Source organism: Nannospalax galili, unplaced genomic scaffold, assembly GCF_000622305.1.
Source record: "Nannospalax galili isolate Female #2095 unplaced genomic scaffold, S.galili_v1.0 scaffold388, whole genome shotgun sequence".
Lineage (NCBI taxonomy): Eukaryota > Metazoa > Chordata > Mammalia > Rodentia > Spalacidae > Nannospalax > Nannospalax galili.
The window spans coordinates 2,816,568-2,824,840 of NW_008360304.1; the positions used below are offsets into that span (position 1 = coordinate 2,816,568).

Below are 8,273 nucleotides of genomic sequence, written 5' to 3' on the forward strand. Positions count from 1 at the left end.
TGGCTCTAACAGTCTTTCCACTCCCTCTTCAGAAATGGTCCGAGCTGTGTGTGGGTGAGGGTTAGTAAAGGAGACTTAGCCAAGCACATACACTCTGCAGGCTCTTGTGCTTTAAAACCCAGCTAGTTGTGGCCTTCTGCGTACATTGCCCTTTCCTCTCACCAGGAAGCTTCACTGCTGAGAGCTGAGGGATGTATCAGCATTCTCTCTACCCCATTCCACTAATGTCCCATGAGCCTTAGGTGTAGAAGTTTCATTGTAAATGTGTGGGTAGGGCATCTCCCAGACATATATTCTCTGTGTGTGACCAGTTGTGGAACTCTGCAACAGCTTACATTGGTTGCAAAAAGAAACTTCTTTGGTTAGTGGTATACAGTACATTTATCAGTGCAGAAGTCTGGTCTCAGGAGTCCAAAGGCAAGGTGGGGTTGGGGTCAGCCTGTGGAGGGTCTAGAACTTCTTTGGTTAGTGGTATACAGTACATTTATCAGTGCAGAAGTCTCTCAGGAGTCCAAAGGCAAGGTGGGGTTGGGGTCAGCCTGTGGAGGGTCTAACAAACTAGACTTGAAAACTGAGCTGTTCTGAGTGCAGGGGATCAGGATGCAATGGACAGGTCTGGATTAAGAGGTTAGTGCGGAGATCTGGGGTGGAAAGAGCAAAAGCCTGCCTGTGCCCAAAGCCAGAAGAGGATTTTTTTTGTTTTTTTGGTTTTTTGAAACAGAGTTTCCCTGTAGCCCCAGTTGGCCTTGAACTGTGTAGACCAGGTTGATCTCTCACAGCAATCTGTCTGTCTCTGCCTCCCAAGTGCTCAGATTAAACACTTGTACCACCACACCCAGCTCCATGCAAACAAATTTTTGAATGTTTATCCTGTTGATAAAATCTGTATGTTGGGAATTGAATATTTGCTCCCCTCCCCAATTCATATGTTAAAATACTAACTTCTAATGTGGTGGTGTCAAGAGGTGGAAGCCTTCTTGGGGGACGTTGATCTGGCCATGGATGCCCCCATGAAAGAGGCCCTAGGGAGCTCCTGCTCTTTTTTTACCATTTGAAGATACAAAAACAAAACAAAACCCAAACTGAAAAAATGTTAATCTGCAGCTGGAAAAGGGTCCCCAACAGAACCTCATTATGCTGATTCTCTGATCTTGAATTTCCAGCTCCAGAAATAGATGTCCATTGTTCACAAGCCACTGCATCTATGATTCTGTCATAGCAGCCTGAACAGGCACCATATGAAAACATTATATTCTTTTTGGAGAGCAACTCTGGGGAAGAGACACGGAGTTTCAGAACATTATCCCCAGACTGCAGTCAAACTAAGTCTAAAAGCACTTGTGTGTTTAGATGTGTGGGGAGTACTTAGTATGGGCTAGACATAGTGACTCACTCACAAAGAATAAGGAAAAGGGAAAAATATAAATTATGAAGGAAAATCCTGGTAAACATCACCTCAACCAGATGTCCAAGATTGCAGTCACCAGTGGAACTGTGTGGTAGTCACGTATCCCTTAGCTAATGTGATGACAAGTGTACCTGACCTCCATGGCATTCTCCCCTAAATCCTGAAACTCAACCTTATCATAAGAAAAACAACAGACTAACCCAGACTGGAGGTCATGCTACGGAACATCTGACTGTTTTTTCTCAAAATTGTCAAAGTCAAGCTAGTCACAAAACAAAGAGCAACAGAGAAACTGTCACCAGGAAAGCAGAAAGCACTGAAGAAACATAAGTGAATGCCACAGGTACAGACCATGAAGTTTACAAAAGGAAGGGACTTTAAAGAAAACTGATGAAATACAAATTGGGCTTGAAAGTCACTTAATAGTGCTGTACCAATATTGGTTTCCTAATTTTGGCCAATGTACAGAAATAATTCAAGATGATATCCTTAGGGAAAACTGAAACTGAATGAGGTATACATTGGAACCCTACTATTTCTTCTTCTTTATAAACCACTCAGACTGTGTTCTCTCCCTCTAACTCCACCAGAGGCACAGCAGAACAATCATCAATGGCAAAGGCAGCACCCAAGCCAGCTTCATGCTCAGGAGAAAACACTGCACCCTGTACCTCCTCCTCATGGGAAACCCTACTATTTTTGCAGCGTTTCTGTAAATTTAAAATTATTCTAAGGGAAAAAAAAAAGAACAGAGCCCATACCTGACATTGATATCAGGCTTGTTTTCAGGCTTAGGAACCTAAGGTCAAACAGGTCAAAGGGTGTAGGGGAGAACCTAATACTAGTTTTCTACTAAGTAGTTATATTAAGCTGACTCTTAATGACTTATTGTTATACCTATAGATTAATGCATCTCTCAACTCTCACCAGAGAAGTTTCCTTATGCAACAGATGGTGATTAATACAGAAACCCACAATTGGCCAGTGTGCAGAGGACAAGAGGCTGCAGAGTGGTTATCCCTGAATAGGAACCCTATATCAAACTTCTGTCCCCCAAGGCTCAGGGATTGTTGTAGAACAGTGGGCAGAAAGATTGTAAGAGCCAGAGGTGGTGAATGACCACAAGGAAACAGAGCTTTCCAGACAGCTGGGCAGTTACTCATGTGAACTCACAATAACAGCATGCACAAGTCCCATGCAAGTTCAAACCAGAAAAAAAATCCCAGCATAGACATGAGGAAGTGAGTAAGAAGCTGCAACCCACCTAAGGAACTTTTGGCAACTGATAGCTACTGAGAGGAACAGAGACAGTCTCTTTCAAGCATGAGACTCTCAGTAGGTTAAGCAGGCTCTAGTGGATGGACACACACTGAAGGACATTTGGAGATACAAATTAGACTCTATAGGCTTTATTACATATATCATATCATAATGTATATATATATATATATATGGTACATTAAATTGGGTGGGGGGATGAGGAATCTAAATACCATCAAATAATATTGTATGAAAAATTGTAAAAATTCAATAAAAAGACAAAAAAGAAAAAGAAATAAGGTAAATAGAAAACTATAGAAAAACAGTAAATTCTGATGGATTATGAAGTGGTAAATTGTGGTACATTGACAAAGCTTCTTAAGAGTCCAAAGTAGAAAGATTCTAGCCAGGGTGGTGACAGAAAGTACCGTAGAAGGCAGGATGAGAAAATGAACACACTTCACCTGAGAGGGTCAGCATGTGGTAAAAGAGGCCTACAGTTCAGTTCATAGGCCAATACAAAAGAGCTCATGAGAGAAGGGGGCAGCAGTGGTGGGAAACAGGGTTAGACAAGTCTAGTAAGGCCAAACAGCAGCAGGGCTCACAGTCCAGGAAGAGTAACTCAGAGGTGGTATGAAACACCAAGACATTTTTGAAAAAGAAAAGGTCTTGACTGGCTAGAGAAGTATGAAAGAGAGAAGTATGAAAAATTTTCTGCAAATATCTTCATCATTTTAACAGAGAAGCCATCAAGGTGTGCAGTGAAGGGGTTATAAAATCAAGCTGGAGGGCTGGTATTCATTCTCTGTAGAGTAATGCTTTAAACCAATTTCCAACTAGACTTATAGTTTAAAAAATAGCACTTAAGTCTGAGGTTGTGGTTGCTTGTGAAAAAGATCAACAACTGTGTAGGATTCTCCCATCTAGTTTGTCACTTTTACATTCTTAGGTCAAGATGGTGAATGCTACATTAAAAAAAAAGATAGACTGCTCTATTCAGAGCTAAAAGGACAAAGAAAAACATGCTACATGTTCCCTTTCTTGGCTGAGCTTTTGGACTCGAGCCTGACCTACAATACTCCTAACCTGTAGCAACCCTCACCATCTGTCAGAGTGATCAGAGTCCACTGATTGTGATTCTGAATGCTTTCTTTGTTGTGCTCACTCAGCAATATATAGCCTACTGCTACCAAAAGGCAAGAGTAGGCACAGGCAGAGTAAAGAAGTCTCCATTTAAAACCCATGCCAGACTGGTAAGATGGCTCAGTGGTTGAGAGCTCTACCTGCATGGTGGCTAACAACCATCAATAATTCCAGTTACAACACCCTCGTCTGGCCTCTGTGGGCATTGCACAACACAGGTGCACTTACATACATGCAGGCTATACACTCATACAAATAAAATAAAAATAATAAAACCCATGTCAGGGCTAGGGAGACTCAGTCATAAAGTGTGTGCCTTCCAAGTATTAGGACATGAGTTCAGTTCCCAGAACCCTCCTAGAACAGTTGTGTGTGATGGCATGTCCTTGTAAACCTAAGCTGGGGAGGCAGACACAGGTGGATCCCTGGGGTAACTGACCATCCAGCCTAGTCTACTTAGAGTTCTAGGACAATGAGAAATCTTGTATCAAAATAAGGTGGCTGGTGTTCCTGAAGAATGACATCGGAGGTTGTCATCTGGCCTACACACCACACACACACACACACACACACACACACACACTAGGGCACTTGTTGAGTTTCATGAGCTTCCTTCCCGTGGTGAAGGGCATCAGTTCTAACCCTCAGCCTCTGGAATTATTTTCTGTCTTTATATATTATCAACTGTCCTAGTAGCTTATTTTCCTGGTACTTTCTGGAAAGTAAAATTCATGATCTTGACTTTGATAACGTTTCTGTTATAAGCATGTCTATTCTGAGAACTTAAGATGGCCTTGGTTCCTACAGAAGTCTTAGACATGACTTGGCATTCTTAGCAGTGTCGGATGTATCAGACTGGCAGGGGCCTTGTGGTTATAAATGACAGCTTGATTTTTCCACAGCTGCACCACATCTCCCCTCCTGACAAAACATCATCCCTCTGCCACTATAAAGGAAAGTAGCAAAGCCATTTAGCCTCTAGTCACAGCACTTTCCCACTGGCTCCCCAGAAAGCAAGACTCATCTTTCTATCTTACCCTGGTGAGTAAGTGGATGTGTTAAGAGGTAAAAATGGTAGAGCCAGCAAGCTGCACAGCTCCCATGTGTTCTAGCTTGGAGGGGAAGTTTCGGCTCACCGTTGTCCTTGGCTTTTAATAGAAAATAACAAAGCAGAAGCTGAAGTTACCACTTACCTCCCAGAATCTCAGCTATGATTCCCAGTGCCATTTTACCAGTGCAGCCTGTGGGCAGCTTGGGAACACCAGGCTCTTGAACAAGAGTGGCATATTAGTGTTGTCTCCCTCCACTCTCCATCTACCCCCATTTCCCAGTGATGCTCCTGTCCTCTTCCCACTGACATTCTCATGAGGTCTGTGGACATTCGTGACTCCCAGAGATGGAATTTAACATACTACCCATATTAATCAGTCTCAAATACCTTAGAGAAATAACCTAAAATTGTGTGTGTGTGTGTGTGTGTGTGTGTGTGTGTGCATGTGTGTTTATTTTGCCTCGTAGTTAAAAGGTTTTGGTCCATGGTCAGCTGGTTGCACTGCTGTGGGCTGAGGTGAGGCTGGACATAATGGCAGGGAGCATGGAGTGGAGCAGAGAAGCTCAATTTAGAGTGGTCAAAAAAACCAGAGAGATAGGAAGGGCCCAAGGACACAATACACCCTTCAAAGGCAGGCCCCATTATCCTACCCCCTCTAGCTAAGTCTTATCTTTAAATTTTCCACCCTCTCCCAAAATAGTGCTGCCATCTAGGAGCTAAGCCATCAACACACAAGGTTTTCTGGGGGATCTTTTATATCCAAACCACAGCATTGCATTTTCCATGAACAAGACAGTTGGGTTCCCATGCTTCTTTTTTTATAGCTGTACATTTTTGATAAACTCTGAGCTTATATATTTAGCTTGCATACCTACCCTGTACCAACCACTTTCTAAGTGTTATCTCTAATTCAGGCAACAGCCCTGCCAAGTAGATATTCTCTTTATCATGTCAAAGATGAAAAACAATAACACAAAAACAGTCTTCAAGAAGTCCATTGCTGATAAGCAGTAGAGCTATGATTCATGCCTACATGTCTGCCTACTATGTGTCACTGTACATGTAGCTTAAGGAAGAAAATAATCATCTGGACCACGCAGATCTACAAGGTGAACCAGCTGGAAAGAGACACTTAAAACATAGGCCTGTTTTCCCAATAAAGAGTGAAAACCATGTGCTGGACTAGCTTCCTACATATCAGAAATTTCTGACAAATCAACCCAGGTTATTCACAATTGTCAAAGATCAGATAAGAATTAGTCCTGTTACGTCATTAAATGTTCAAGTGACTACCTTTTAAAAAAATTTTATTGAGTTTTTGTATTCTCACACAATTCTCAATCAAACCCAGATGCCCCCCCTACCCCTATCCATGCCTCCCCTATCCACACACCTGACCCTATGCATGCTGCCACACATGGTAAGTCTTATCCAGTCAAGCATTTGCACCCAGATGCCCTTCAATGCAAATTTTTCCACTGCAGTCCAGTCAGTCCATCCAGAGCTTGTGTGTAAGGCATACTCTCCCCTATCCAGCAGCAATAAGCCTCCAACAGGTCACAATCTAGGACCGGCCCACCACCCATTTCTCTCTCCCCCTCTGGACCCTTGTTTAATTGAGTTGGCATGGGTCCTGTGCTCAATGCCACCATTGCCACAAATTCACATGTGCAAGCTTCCTGAAAGCCTCTACTTCCCTGTGTTCACTAACCAGCCCTGGATTGTAAATCTTTCCACCCCCTCTTACGCAAAGGTCCCTGAGCTGAGGTTCAATATGGGAGTGTGTATCCAGGGATACACACTCTGTAGTCGGTCTCTTATTCTTTAAAACTTGGGCAGTTGCGGCCTTCCATGTACATCAACACTCTTCTGTACAAGGAAGCTTTACTCTCTACCCCTGTTCCACTGTGTTCCATGAGCCTTAGTTGTAGAGGTTCTACTGCAGATGTGTCACCTAGAACTGGACATCTCTCAGACTTATATTCTCTGCGTCTGACCTCAACTGATTGTCTTAAGGACTTTGTCTAGCCTTAGAGGGCTTAGGATGCGTATCAAGGTTATCAGGAAGACAAAATGGTTGTGATAACCAAGAAGGCTTATAGTTGTGCTAAGCTGGATCCCTACATCATGTAACCAGAATTCAGAGCAGCCAATTTTCTTAATGGTTATGAGTATTTGAATTGTTTTCTCATTTGTTCAGTAAATATATTTGAGTTTGTTCTATGTTCTTGGATACCAAGGGCATGGCAATGAATAAAATCAGTAAGATTCTTTCTTGTGAAGTTTAGATATATAGACATTTTCTATTATATCCATAAATATTCTGCATTATTAAAATGGAGTGATGGACAAGAAGTGTGTGGGTGGATACTTCCTATATGATGTTCATGAAGACACCTCTGAAGAGATGTTGTTTAACCTGAGATCTAAGTAGAAATAGGATGCTAAGACAAACAGACCACAGAGATGAACATTCTAAGCAGAGGGAATTATTTGTGCAAAGGCAGGAATAGGCCTGCACACCTGGACATCAGGGCTGAAGCTAGTGTGGCCAGAGAAAAGGGGAAGAAGGAGATGAAGCATTAGAGAGAAAGCACCGTGGACAAATTCAGTACATGTCCAGGGGACAGAGTCAGTAAGATTTCCTGATGGGCTGGGAACGGGAAGTGAGTACAAGTGAAGAAGTGAGGAAAATCCCGGGTTCTGACTTTGAATATTGAGGAAGGAAACCTTGGTCAAGAGCAGGCTTCAGTGTTGAGTGGAAACGGGGCTGTTTTGGCCATCCCGATTTTGACATCCTTATTAGACAAGTAAATATAAATGCCAAATAGGTGGCTGGATGCATGATTGTGAGGCATAGGAGGTCAGTGTTGTGTAGATAGACAATGGATCTGTAGAGATGATGCTAGATAGACAGATGATAACCATGTATTAGTTACTTTCTGTAACTCTTCGCTGTAACAAAAACCTGTCAAATACAACTTAAGGAAGGAAGGGTTTATTTTGCCTCACAGTTTAAGGATACAGTCCATCATGGCAAGGAAGGCATTGGGGTGGCAGGAAGAGACAGCTGGTCATGGATGTTGCATCCATAGTCAGAAAGCAGGAAGCGACAAATGCTGTCCCCACCCTGCTTTCTCCTTTTTATTCACTCCAGGATCCCATCCCATGGAAGGGTATTAACCACATTTAGAGTAGGTCTTCCCACCTCAGTCTACTCTAGAAACTCCTTCCAGACATGCCTAGATGTTTGTTTCCATGGTGATTCTAAATTCCATCAAGCAGACGATCAAGATTAACCATCACAAACCAGATTCATATAACCAGATAATTAAAGCCAAGGCACCACAGAGGGAAATCAGTCACCAGTAACGTTTATGTAGAGACAGAAATTCAAAAAAGACTTCCAAA

General features: G+C 42.5%; 1 pseudogene; it reads right to left on the reverse strand.

The window, feature by feature from the left end:
* Nucleotides 1–1,960: 1,960 nt before the first annotated feature.
* Nucleotides 1,961–2,140, reverse strand: LOC115068660 (annotated as a pseudogene).
* Between the last annotated feature and the right edge of the window lie 6,133 nt (nt 2,141–8,273).